The following is a 14,187-nucleotide window of genomic DNA, read 5'->3' as shown; positions in this document are numbered from 1 at the left end:
GTTCAAAGGATCATGTGCCCAGTCAGCCTTCCGTCTAGTAATTCAAAAAGAGGTGCAGCTATCACTTCAGAAAACAAAACAATTTTGATATTAAGATTTCCGATTTTGAAGGCTCTCGCTGTTTGTGGAAGAGATTTGGTGTTGCAATGCTGATCATCATCATCAGAGTCCTTTGCAGCTATTGCTGACATGGTAAAGCTGAAGAGAGGTCACGGGTAAGGCAATTTTTAAGAAAGGTGTGCCATTAAAGGAATGGGTAAGACTCAGTTTGCTGACATTTTCACCCCCCCCCCCCCCCCCCCCCCGTTCTTTGTGACCCCCCCTCCAAATGCAGATTGACGCAAGAACTTAAAAGATCTTATCATCTTGAAAGTGTAAAAACAGCTTAATTGCTATGGAGTCTTCCTCTTGCACAAGACAAGTTGGAAACATTAAAGGAGTGAATCGGTTCCTAGTGCTGTAAATTATTTATTTTATTGCATTTGTATCCCACATTTTCCCACCTATTTGCAGACTCAATGTGGCTTACAGAGTTTGGTTAACACAGTTAAATCCTGAATCAGATTCAACAATAAAGGAGCAGACTTCCAACTCCCCAATTACACGCCTACTTGCAGCTCTGCGTAAGGTTCATTAGGGTGAGAGACACAAAGGATGACTGAACTTCTCCCCAGCAGAATTGCAGTTTTGTCTGTCCAGTTCTTAGCAAAGATGCACTAGGATCGGTGTCTATGTGCTTGCTTTAGCAGAACACAGTCGGGCTTTCAAAGTAAATACCGGCTGTTCCTCCACTCAGAGCTTCGTATTCTTACCCAGCTTCAGATGACAAAAAACAAAAAGTCCTTTAAGATGAATTGTGTGTATTGCCCTGCTAATGAAGAATTACTAATTAACTTTTCCACTGATAAGGTTTCGGCATGGTCACCCCCCCTGGGGAGCTTTCCAGACTGGGCTGGGCCTCCTGAGACAGACTCTCTGAATTTTGCTGTCAAGTGTGTTATGGCAGATTTAGGACCTGAGCTTATTAAGTGTTCCATAGCTAAAGCAACAGTACCAAACTGGGGGGGCACAAGGGTCGCATGGCCAACTGCCATGAACAGCCATTTGGGATTTCTTGTTTTGTACTTTAGTTTTCCAGTTTATTGATGCAAGGAACTACTGTCTGACCTTATTCTTCCCAGTTTAGGATTGCAAGCCACCTTTCTATGGATATGTGGGGTTAGGGTTTAGGATAGGCAGAGCCGGGGTGGGGGGAGGCGGTGCTAGTGCTGGGCAGACTTCTACGGTCTGTGCCCTGAAAATGGCAGGTATAAATCAAGGTAAGGTATAAACAAAAAGTAGCACAGATGAGTTTATCTGGTTGGGCAGACTGGATGGACCGTGCAGGTCTTTTTCTGCCATCATCTACTATGTTACTATGTTAAGTGAGATATCAAAATCAGAATAAATGAATGTACAGCAGGGCCGCTGAGAGACTTGTAAGGTCTCCGCCACCAGGAGACTTGGGTCCCTCGACCCTTTAGCTGAGCTGTGTGCTGTAATCCACTGCTAAAGAGCACACGGCAATCCACAAGGTCAGATCACTATACTTTATTGTAATCCCTTTGTGTCAACTGCTCCTCCAAAGGTAGTTCACACCACAGCATTTCTCAAGAAGGATAGCAGTTCAACAGCACAGTATTCAAAACAAAACCCAGAAGGTTCCAAAATCTCAGCAGTTCATATAAAGCAGTTATGCAAAGCAATTCTTCAAACAAAGTAGCTCAAAAAGGGCTCAAACTCCCAGCAGTTCATGTATAGCAGGTATGCAAAGTAATTCTCCAAACACGGTAGCTCCAGAAAGGGTTCAAACCCTCCCCAGCAGTTCATGTCAGCAATTAGGCAAAACAATTCCCCAAACACAGCAGTTCAGAAAGGGTTCAAACTCCCCGCAGTTCATGTATAGCAGTTATGCCCAAACCCACCACTCCTCCTCTCTCCCTTTCAAAAGAAATCAACCTAGGGAGAGTGGCAAGGGTCCCTCCCCAACCGGGCCAGCATTATACCCTGACCACCACCCGCATGACCCTTCTGTGGTAAACCTGTTTTCTCAGCTCCCCTCGTGGGATAGCACCTTTTCCCTTCTACCAGGCTCTCCTCCCGAGCAGCCCTCTCCTGTTTCACCTCCTTTCCTTCCAGTTTAGTCAGAGCAGCAATCTCCATCAGCTCCTCTTGCTCTAGTTCCTCCCCTTGCCAGTCCATAGGTTCCTCCCCACACCCATTGCTCAGATGCTCTCCGTTTGCTTGATTGGGCAGGTTCAGAACTCCTTCCCTCATCCTGGCTCTCTGGGACAGGTTTTTCCAACTCCCATCTCTTGCCCTTCTCCTGACCTCCTCTGGGGGCTGTTGGGGATTGAAGTCCCTGTTTCTACCATGGGACTTACTCAGGGGCTGCTGGGAATTGTGGTCTTTTCCTTTTCTCCAATCCCCCAGGGGAAAAGACTCCTTCCTTTCTCTACCCAGTCTCCCTCCCTCTTGAGCCTCCTCGTTCCTCCATGTTCCGTCATTCTCCCTCTCACCCTCATATTCCTCACAGACTGAGCTGGGCCTGGGGCAAGGTCATCACCAACCCCTCCCTGCCTCCCCCCAATCACTACTGCTGTCGCCTACCTCTCCTGGTCCCAGGCTGCCGGTGCCGCAGTCCCCAGTCTCCACCTACCTACCCTCAGCTCCCTTCTGTCTGCCACGTCTGACCACCTTCATTTTAAAAAATGTTTTAAAAATCTCAAAATCGGCAGCGCAGCGCCTTCTGTGTGAGAAGCAGCAGATTGCCTCAGGCGGGCCTTTCCTCACTGTGTCCCGCCCTCACGGAAATAGGAAGTTACATCAGAGGAGGGCGGGACACAGTGAGGAAAGGCCCGCCTGAGGTAATCTGCTGCTTCTCACACAGAAGGGGCTGCGCTGCCGATTTTGAGATTTCTTTTGTTTTTTTAAATGAATGTGGTTGGATGGGAAACAGAAAGAGCTGAGGGTAGGTAGGCGCTGGCGGTGGCCTGGGAACAGAAGCGGAGAGACCCTGGCGCCGGGCCCTCCTTGGAGTCCTAGGTCTGTGGAATTTTGCCCCCCCCCCCCCCCCCGCCATGATGTACAGTAAGCTACCACTTTACTGAACAGCCATGTGTTAGAGTAAGGAGCAGGTAGTTGATATACCACCTTTTGGTGGACCTCCTGGTTGCCAGTTACCCAGAAAAGACCTTTGTTGCCATCAGGCTGTAAATGTGAGTCTGTGCCCCTCCCCCACAGCAGTGACCATTGCTATATGTGTTATATGATTCTTATTCCGCTAAGTTCAAAGACTTTCTAAGCGCTTTGGCCAGCTGCAAATGTTAGAAGGTGGTGGGCCACAATTACTGTAGCTGCTCACAGAGGGGGCACTTCAAGTCTTTGCCTTCCGCTGTGGTCTAGTTCAAATATATTTATAATTATAATGTTCTTCCAAATTGCCTGTAGTGAATCTCTTCATAAAGGTGATTAATAAATTCCAATAAATAAATTGAATTTGAAGTGAGAAAGGCTGGCGAGCCTGTGAGGGAGGTTAGAGTGGAGATGAGCTGGAGGGTTTAAAAGATGGAAGCGGATTTGGGGAGGGATAAGAGAGATTAATCAGAGGAGGGGGGTGGGTAAGAGAAGGAATTGAGCCTCAGCGGGATGATGGAGCAGAAAGAGTGGGACTTGCAGAGCTGGACCAAAGGTATCCGATGAATCTTCAACTATTACTCCTCTGATCCAGGTGTCCACCATTTCCTCTTCCCTACCTCCTCTGGTGTCCAGCATTCCTCCTGAGTCCTTCCCTCCCCTACTTGGAGTTGCACTACCCTCCGCCAGGCCAGTCTTTTAACCAAATGCATAGCCAGATCTCAATTTGGGAGGGGGGATAAGCCAAAGGGGGGGGGGCACATTTTGCCCTGCCTCCCCGCTGCTCAAGCCCTGCCATAACCCCACATACCTGGGCTGGTGGGGGTCCGTAGCCCTGCCAGAGGAAATTTTTCGGTGACGATATTCACCGGTGTGCTGCCTGCCTTGCTTGATCAAAATTGTGGCTGGCAGTCTCATGAGGCCGCTGTGGGAAGTTGCAGCCGCCATTTGTACAATGCTGCCAGTGAGGGCAGGGCAGGAGCAGCTCAGGATGCTCTTGCTCTGAAAAGGCCACTAGACCACCAGGACTTTTAGAAGGTAGGCCCTGGAGGGCAGAGCTGGTGGGTGACCCAGGGGGATGTGTTTTCTGTGCGGGGGGAGGGTGAGGAGGAGATGCTGGCTCTGGAAGACAGGCTCGGTTCTGGATAAAACCAAGTGGTGAATTTCAGCCTTGGATTTGGTTTTGGTCAACCTCCATTACAGTTTTAGAGCCAGCTGAAGGTTGGCCTAGCAATAAGTAGGCATCACAGATGAGACCCAGGTAAATAGAGAAGTGTTAATTGCCTCAGTGGAGAAGCAGTGTTGGGGTCCAGTAATAGGGCCAGATTGTCTTCAAGTTGCCACAAACAGCTTCCCAGTTCCCAGTAGCCTCTTTCAAAGCTAAGGGTCCAGTCAGGTTCCTGGGGCTACGGTTATTGGCCCTGCCTTTGGGCTTATTCCCTTTGACACCTCAGCTTTCCTTTGGCTGAGGCTTGGTCTGGTGGCCAGAGCTGTTCAGGGACACAGTTCCCAGTCCTGACACAAACGTCCATTCAAATGTAGTGTAAGGTCTAGGTGGCAAGGACTAGTAGCAGGTCATATTCTAAGCTGTGGAAGAATGACGGCAAAATTGGGACAGAGCCTGGACTGACCTCTTACCTGCGAACTGTGCAACACATTTCAAAGAGGAGGTGTATGTGCGCTTTGCACCTGCCTTTCGTGTAAAATAGCGTGTAAATTACAAATACAGTTTATGTGAACTATCTCGCGATCCTGTCCAGTACCCGCACCTCTGGGAATGCTTTCCCTCAAAGCAGGTACAACTCTATCTATACACTTTGAAACTCGGAGCTAGCTCTGTGGGTATCAGTGGGAGCCGAGCACCCCCACTATTGAGCAAGCTCCTTCACTGTGTCCAGGGAGGGGTAACTCGGAATGTTTTTGCCACCCCAGTCATTTTGAGATGTTGGCACCTTTGCTAAGCAGTCTTTTAGCCCCACTGAGTTTAAAACTTGGGAGCAGTAGCAGCAGTTGTCAAGGCTCTGACTGTAACTCCTGTCCATTTTTGCTCCTTTCAAACAAAAATAAGGATATTATTCTGCCGTTGTATCGAGTATTGTGTTCAATTCTGGTCGCCGCACCTCAAAAAACATATAGTGGAATTGGAAAAGGTGCAGAGAAGGACGACAAAGATAATACAGAGGATGGGATGGCTTCCCTGTCAGGATAGGCTAAAGATGCTGGGGCTCTTCAGCTTGGAGAAAAGGCAGCTGAGGGGAGATATGATAGAGGTCTATAAGATAATGAGTGGAATGGAATGGGTCGATGTGGAGCGTCTGTTTACGCTTTCCAAAAATACTAGGACAAGGGGGCATGCGATGAAGCTGCAGTGTGGTAAATTTAAAACGAATCGGAGGAAAATTTTCTTCACTCAACGCGTAGTTAAACTCTGGAATTTGCTGCCGGAAGAGGTGGTTAAGGCGGTTAACTTAGCGGACTTCAAAAAAGGGTTGGACTGCTTCCTGGAGGAAAAAGCCATAGAATGTTATTGAATGGACGAGGGAATAATACAGTATTTCTAGGATGGGCAGGACAAATTGCTTGTTCTTTTGGCCGCTGTCGGTGACAGGGTGCTGGGCTCGATAGACCCTTGGTCTGTCCCAGCATGGCGATGCTTATGTACCTATATGTACTTATGTTTATAATTCAGTCAGCTTACACAGATTTTTCTAACACCTTGCTTAGACAGCTTAAGGTAAGTAAATGTGAGACACTCTCCACTGTAGGGAAGCTGTTTTTCAAGGATGACAGAATAAATGTATATGAAGAGGGGTGGCCCATGGAAAGATGTCGTCCCACCCCCCTAGCCAAGTTCTGGCATCTTCCTCCCCCTTTCCTTCCTCGAGTTTACCTTTTCTCCATTTTCCAAAAGCCAGCGGTGGCAGCGATTCCCATACACTGCCCTGCCGCCGGCAACGGTCTCTTCTCTACTGTAGCTGCCTCTGAGGAAACAGGAAGTTACATCAGAGAGGTGGGTCATAGTAAAGAGAAGAGGCGGGTGCAGGCGGCAGGGCAGCGAATGGAAATCGCTGCCTCCGCCCACTTTTAATGTAAAAAGAAGGTAAACTTGGGGAAAGGGGTGGAGGAAGGAATGGGGGGATGCCGCGCCCAGAAAAGGGCCACCTGAGGCCTCACCATGGGCGTAGACTGGGGGGGGGCGAGGGGGGGCTTTGCCCCCCCAAACGACGACGACCCGCAGCGGCGAACGGGTGGCCAGCAGTAGTAAAAGCAGCAAGCAGCAGACAGGCTCGACTCCGCTTTCCTGCTCTCTCTGCGTCCCGCCCGAAAGGAAATGACATCAGAGGAAGGCGGGACGCAGAGAGGGCAGGAAAGCGGAGTCGAGCCTGTCTGCTACTTGCTGCCTTTACTACTGCCGGCCGCCCGTTCGCCGCTTCAACTTCGGTACCAGGGGCTGTTGGTAGCGGCGCTGCAGCGATTACAACAGTCTGCCTTGGCCTGTTCCCTGCCACACGTCCCGCCTATGCGGAACAGGAAGTTGTACCAGAGGAGGCGGGACATGTAGCAGGGAAGGCCGATGCAGACTGCTGTTATTGCTGGCTGGCTGCAGTGCCGCTACCAGCAGCGATCAATGCAAGTGAGTGAGGAGGAAGGAAAAAGGAGAGACGCTGGAACCGGGATGGGGGGGGGGGGGGGTGAGAAAAGGAGAAAAATGGAGGTACTGTTCAGCTGCACCTTTAGGAGGAGCGAGGTGATGGAACCATGTGGGTAGGGGTGAATGGAGGGCAGAAGGAGGATCTACAGGATGGAGGGAGAGAGGTGCAGGTCTGCTGTGCTGGATATTTTTTTGGGGGGGGATGATGAACAGAGAGGAAGAGGTGATGGATTGGGGGGGGAGAAGGGATTGTTAGATGTGGATTAGCTGGTAGGAGGGAAGAAGGGAGAATGGATGGTAGGAGGAAGGGAAGAGAAAAGAGAGTGTCAGGGAGACAGAGAAGCGAGATTGTGGTCATTGAGGGAGCATAGAGACAGGGACACAAAGGGACAATGCTGGACAGAGAGGGGATAAGGGCATACAGGGACAATGCTGGGAGGGAAAAAGGGATATTGGAAGATGATGGACATAGGGTGAGTAAGAAGACAGGGGAGATGCTGGAAATGGGGAGGTAAGAAAATGATGGGGGGGGGGGTGTGCTAGACGTATGGGGATGGGGACAAAGAGGGGATATGTTGGACATAGGAGAAATAATGATATAATGGAGAAGCTGACATGGAAGGGAAGGGGACATGGAGGGATGCTGGATAGAAGAGGGTGAGAGAAAGAGAATATACTGGTCAGAGGAGTGAAAATAGGGAGAGAGGGTGCTGTATAGAAAGGAGGAAATAGAAAGAAAGGGTGCTGGAAGAGGGGAGAATTAACAAAAAACACAGGAATAACAGGATGAAGATTGGGGTGAGGGACACGTTGAGGGCAGATACTGAAACTCGAGGAAGGGTAGAGACAGGGCTACTGCATAAAGAAGGCACTGCATAAAACAGAAGACACTGGGACCAAAGCGAATAGAAAAACTAAATGATGAGACAACAAAGGTAGAAAAAAGTATTTTATTCAGAATTTATTAATTGGAATATGTCAGCTTTTGGAAATGTGTATCTGTGATATTTTGCATGTAAGGTTCAATTGTTCTGGTATTGCTGCATGCTGAGTCTGTCCTTGGAATTAGTGCTGTTATGGTTTAGTAAGAATATGAGTGTGTTTTTGTACAAGTTTGTGTATAGCGTTTTGCAGTGGAGAGATTGTGTGTTGGCCTTACTAAGGTGGCACCAAAACATCAGAAAGGGTGTAGAGCCTAAATCACGACACACTACCTCTTGAAGGATCTACATATAGAGCCTATGCATTTCTAAGGTCAACACTGGTATGGTATGGGAAAGGGGGTGTGGAAATACTACTGGAGATGAAGAGGGAGTGCTGGGTAAGGAGGAAGGAAGGAAGGAAGGGAGAAAGAGCTGGCTTGATATCTCATACATATTCATTATGGTTATTCCCCCAAAAAGCCAGCTCTTTTTCCCTTCCTTCCTCCATATTAGCATATTCATTTGCATATGTATATATGCAAATGAATATGCTAATATGCTCCGCCCCATCCCTTGCCCCCCCAAATAAAACAGTCAAACTACGCCTATGGGCCTCACCTCAGGTGGCCTAATGGTCCGGCTACTCCTGTATATGGCAATGTTCTAATGGACAGTAACAAGAACTGAAGCTTCAAGAGGTGCCACTGTGGCCTTACAGAGCATTACTACTACTACTACTACTACTATTTAGCATTTCTATAGCGCTACAAGGCGTACGCAGCGCTGCACAAACATAGAAGAAAGACAGTCCCTGCTCAAAGAGCTATGTAATAAAAGTGAGCCAAGTATAGGACAATCAAGCCATTGTGACATCACTGATGAGGTTGGCTCTTATTGGTGGACTGAGGCATTATGACATCACAATATTAGCTCTGGTTACAAGAGACTACTACTACTTGTTGGAATGTAATTGTATTTTACATGCATTGCCTGTCACCTATTATTTCTCTGTGATTACTCTGTGACCTCTGATGTGAATTACTTAGAGAGGTCACACAGCTATGCAACTTCCTGTGGGGGTTAGATGCAGCAGATGCAGCACATGGAGCATATGGAGCTCATGATCTCTCCTAACCTGAGAGGATCTATGGTGGTGTGAGCATCCATTACCATCTAAGCACATGGAAGGAGCTGATAATACAAATGTATAGTAATATGTATATATAAGCCTGTCTGATTATAATCTAACTACAAACTGTGAGTAAACAGATGTTTTGTTACTTCAACTTTAAAGTGACTCAGCAGTGAATTATTCAGGGGTGAATGAGAGAGAGATGAAGAAAGAAATTAACATTTCTAAAGCTGAAGCTGTGAGGCATATTTTCAAAGCACTTAGCCTTCCAAAGTTCCATAGAAACCTATGGAACTTTGGAAGGCTAAGTGCTTTGAAAATATGCCTCCGTGTGTACTAAAATCTGCTAATTATTTACTACAAATAATCCAACAAAAGGGTTATGGGCCCAGGGCTCAGGAATTGAAAAAGAAGAGAAATATTACCAGGCAGAAAAAAAGGCCACATTTTTCTCTTAAGTTTTAAAGGAAAGATTCAGTCTGTCTCTCTCTCCCCCACACAGCAGACAGAAGGCTAAGAAAATGGCTGAGGGAAGAAATTCACCATTGTTCTATTCTCTCAAGGTGCCTAGATTAACTGAGTTTAATTATCAGCAGTGGGAACTAAGATTCATATGTCTCCTTCGAGCAAAAAGATTAGATATATGCTTAGACCAAGACAGAACAGCTGAAAATATGGCTGAATGGGACAATGCAAACTATTATGTGAAGTGCATGCTTTTGGAAGCTCTCTCAGAGAAACAAGCCATATTAGTGGAGGGAAAAGATACACCAAAGGACATTTTATATAAACTGAGAACTATGTATGCAACTACATATGCAAAGCAGCAACCAATTTGGCTGGCAGAGTTGAATGAAACCAAATTAAGGGATAAAAGTAAATGTAATGATCACATTATGCATCTTATGTCTTCATTTCAAAAGTTAGAACTTTCTGGAATTCCCATGTGTGATGCATTGAAAAGAGCATTTCTTTTTACCTCACTATCAAAGAAGTTTGATGTTTTTAGGTCTGTAAATGAGGCCATTGAAGGGCAATCTTTTGAACAGGCAACATCAAAACTAAGGCAGGAATGCATAATAAATGATTCTGAGGAGATCTGTTCTCAAAGCAAGTCAGAGAGAAATGAAACAAATTTCTTGGCAAAGAACAGAGGAAGGCGGAGCTATGGGAAAACTCCACCCAAGGGCAAGCTGATTTGCTACTCATGTGGAAAGGAGGGACATGTATCTAAATGGTGTAAGGAAACACAAAACACTCCCTCTAGCTCACCTAAGCCAATGGAACTAAAGAATTTTCAAACCAGGAAATGTATGAAGGACAAAGATAAACACAAGGGCTTTCTAATGGCAGAAAAATCTTTGACTATGGTAAATAATAATTCAAATGAAAGTACTTGGATTTTGGATTCGGGGAGCACATGCCATTTAACCAATTGTAAGGATTTCTTTCAGGAAATGTGTCCAGAGGAAGGTATTCTTAAAACTGCAAACGCAGGGACTGCTAAGATCCAAGCAAAAGGTATTGGATTCTTAAAATGCAAAGTGTCTAATGAAGTTAAAGAAATTCCTGTAAGTGATGTCTTGTATATTCCCCAAGCAGTTTGCAATATGCTTAGTGTATCTACATTAGATAAGAAGGGATTTGTGATTCATTTTGAAAACAGTAAGTGCACAATCTCTAAAAATGATGAAGTGTATGCTGAAGCTTTTATGCATAATGATGTTTATAAGCTGAACATTTCAGGTGAAGCCTCACATATGGCGCAAGTAAGGAAGAATGATGGTAAATGTAGTCTGGAAATCTGGCACCGCCGCCTGGGACATCGTGATTCTAAGGTGATCCAGGATCTTTACAGTAAGCAACTGGCCACCGGCATTCAGATAAGTGCAGATACTGGTAAAATGGAGAAATGCATAGACTGTGTTACTCAAAAAGGTGTGAGACCCTCATTTCCTGCATACACAGGAAATAGGAGTAATAAAGTGCTGGACTTAATACACAGTGACTTATGTGGACCGTTTAATATCCCATCATTGGGAAATAACAGATTTGTGCTAATATTCTTGGATGATTTCTCTAGATATTGTGTGGCCTATTTGCTGAAAGAAAAAAGTCAAGTCACAGACATGCTGAAGAAATACGTAGCCATGGTGAGCAATAAATTTGAAAGAAAACCAAAGGTTCTTCAGACCGACAATGGTGGTGAGTTCACTTCACAAAGCATGCGCACATTTCTAGAACAAGAAGGCATTCAGCATATCACAACAGTAGCTTATACACCAGAGCAAAATTCTGTTGCAGAGAGAAAATTTAGGTCACTTGTGGAAATGACCAGGTGTATGCTGTCAGGTAGCAATCTCCCTAAAAGACTATGGGGGGAAGCCATTCTCACAGCAGTGTACCTACAAAACAGAATGCCAACTAAAGGCGCTGAGCGCACACCACATGAGACATGGCATGGTAGGAAGCCAAACCTGTCACACATAAGAACATTTGGAAGTACAGCATATGCTCATATACCAAAGCAAAGAAGGCATAAGCTGGATTCCACAACAGAAAGGGGCATTTTAGTTGGCTATACTCCAGGACACAAAGGATATAGAATTTTGAATCTGAAAACTGGCATTGTTGGCATAAGACATGTTACATATTTTGATGAAAACAAAAGGGTTGATAAAGGCTGGATTATCCCAGATGAGCCTTATCATCCAGAATATGAAACTAGAACCATAATAGACATGCCAGTGTATATAAATGCCATACCAAGGCAGATGTCTGAAAGCAACTCATCTGTATCTAACGAGGAACAGGCAGAGGAAGCAGACACAGAAAGGATCATTGAAGAAGACAGTACAGTTGGAGAAGGGGAATCAATTGGAGAAGAACTCTCAGATTTTGAGGATGCGGAAAGGTCAGACCAACCTGTTGTCAGACGCTCATCCAGGGAAAACAAAGGTGTTCCACCCCCAAGACTGTCTTACCTAACAAAGTCAGCAGAAGCTCAAGAGCCCTTAACATGGGATGAGATTGAGAAAATGCCAGCAGAAGAAGCTGCTGAATGGCATAAAGCTGCACAGGAAGAAATTGATGCATTGGATAAAAATAATACTTGGATTCTTACAAAATTACCTCCTGGCAAGAAAGCTATAGGATGCAAATGGGTATTCAAGTTAAAAAGGAATGCACAAGGAAAAGTGGAAAGGTATAAAGCCAGATTAGTGGCAAAGGGATATCTTCAAAAATATGGAGAAGATTTTGATGAAGTGTTTGCACCTGTAGTGAAACACACGACAATCAGAACACTTCTGAGCATTGCAGTCTCAAAAGGCATGCAAGTCAACCACATTGATGTGAAAACAGCGTTTCTTCATGGAGAAATAACTGAAGACTTGTACATGGAACAGCCAACAGGTTTCATAAATACAAAACAAAGACAGCTAGTGTGTAAATTAAACAAAGGTCTTTATGGATTAAAGCAAAGTGCAAAATGTTGGAATGAAAAATTGCATGAAATATTGACAAATTTAGGATTTAAGCAAGGTGAAGCAGATAAATGTTTGTACACTAGGTGCACAAATGGACAATATGCATACATTTTAGCTTTTGTTGATGATCTGCTCATTGCAAGCAAAAGTGAGCAAGAGTACAAGGACATTGTAAAATGTTTAAACCACAATGTTGAGATAAAAGAACTTGGTAATGTGTCATACTATCTTGGTATAGAAATTGAGAAACAAAATGATGGTTCTTATCTTCTAAGCCAGAAGCAGAAAATAAATGAGCTTATTGAAAGTTTAGGTATGCAAGATGCCCAAGTTGTAAGCACTCCCATGATCACTGATTTTCTGAAGGATGAAACAGTAAGAGAACCTTTACCAGATAACATCCAATATAGATCAGCCATAGGTAAGCTTTTATATCTAGCTACCACATACAGGGCTGATATAGCAAATGCAGTAGGAATTTTGAGCAGAAGGGTCAGCTCACCTACCAAATCAGATTGGACTGCAGTTAAAAGGATGGTAAGGTATTTAAAGGGTACCATTGATTGTAAATTAAAGATTTCAGCCAATAGTAATCCAAAACTAATATGTTACTGTGATTCAGATTGGGCAGGGGATCATTCTAATTATAAATCCACAAGTGGATATGTGTTTATGTATGGAAATGTACAAATTTCATGGGCCAGTCATAAACAAAGTATTGTGAGTTTGTCTTCTACAGAAGCTGAATATGTGGCTGTATCGGAAGCGTGCAGAGAACTGATGTGGATTGAAAAACTTATGCTGGATTTTGGAATAGCTGAACAGAGACCAATCCAGATAATGGAAGATAATCAGAGCTGCATCCGACTGTCACAGAATGACAAGGTTCAGTCACGCACCAAGCACATCGCAACGAAATACCACAACGTGCGAGAGTTGGCAAAAGAAGGGGTCATCAGTCTACACTATTGTCACACCAGTGAGATGACAGCTGACATCATGACCAAACCGTTACCCAGAGAACATTTTGTGAATCTGCGTATAAAGCTTGGACTTTGTATGAATAAATAATTGCATGACAGTTATGCATGAGAAGGGGTTTGTTGGAATGTAATTGTATTTTACATGCATTGCCTGTCACCTATTATTTCTCTGTGATTACTCTGTGACCTCTGATGTGAATTACTTAGAGAGGTCACACAGCTATGCAACTTCCTGTGGGGGTTAGATGCAGCAGATGCAGCACATGGAGCACATGGAGCTCATGATCTCTCCTAACCTGAGAGGATCTATGGTGGTGTGAGCATCCATTACCATCTAAGCACATGGAAGGAGCTGATAATACAAATGTATAGTAATATGTATATATAAGCCTGTCTGATTATAATCTAACTACAAACTGTGAGTAAACAGATGTTTTGTTACTTCAACTTTAAAGTGACTCAGCAGTGAATTATTCAGGGGTGAATGAGAGAGAGATGAAGAAAGAAATTAACATTTCTAAAGCTGAAGCTGTGTGTACTAAAATCTGCTAATTATTTACTACAAATAATCCAACACTACTACTATTTAGCATTTCTATAGCGCTACAAGGCATACGCAGCGCTGCACAAACATAGAAGAAAGACAGTCCCTGCTCAAAGAGCTTACAATCTAATAGACAAAAAATAAAGTAAGCAAATCAAATCAATTAATGTGTACGGGAAGGAGAGGAGGGTAGGTGGAGGCAAGTGGTTACAAGTGGTTACGAGTCAAAAGCAATGTTAAAGAGGTGGGCTTTCAGTCTAGATTTAAAGGTGGCCAAGGATGGGGCAAGAC

The sequence above is a fragment of the Microcaecilia unicolor genome, chromosome 1 (assembly GCF_901765095.1).
Source record: "Microcaecilia unicolor chromosome 1, aMicUni1.1, whole genome shotgun sequence".
Classification (NCBI taxonomy): domain Eukaryota; kingdom Metazoa; phylum Chordata; class Amphibia; order Gymnophiona; family Siphonopidae; genus Microcaecilia; species Microcaecilia unicolor.
The sequence above is the reverse complement of the archived record's forward strand: the minus strand, read 5'-3'. Positions refer to the sequence as shown.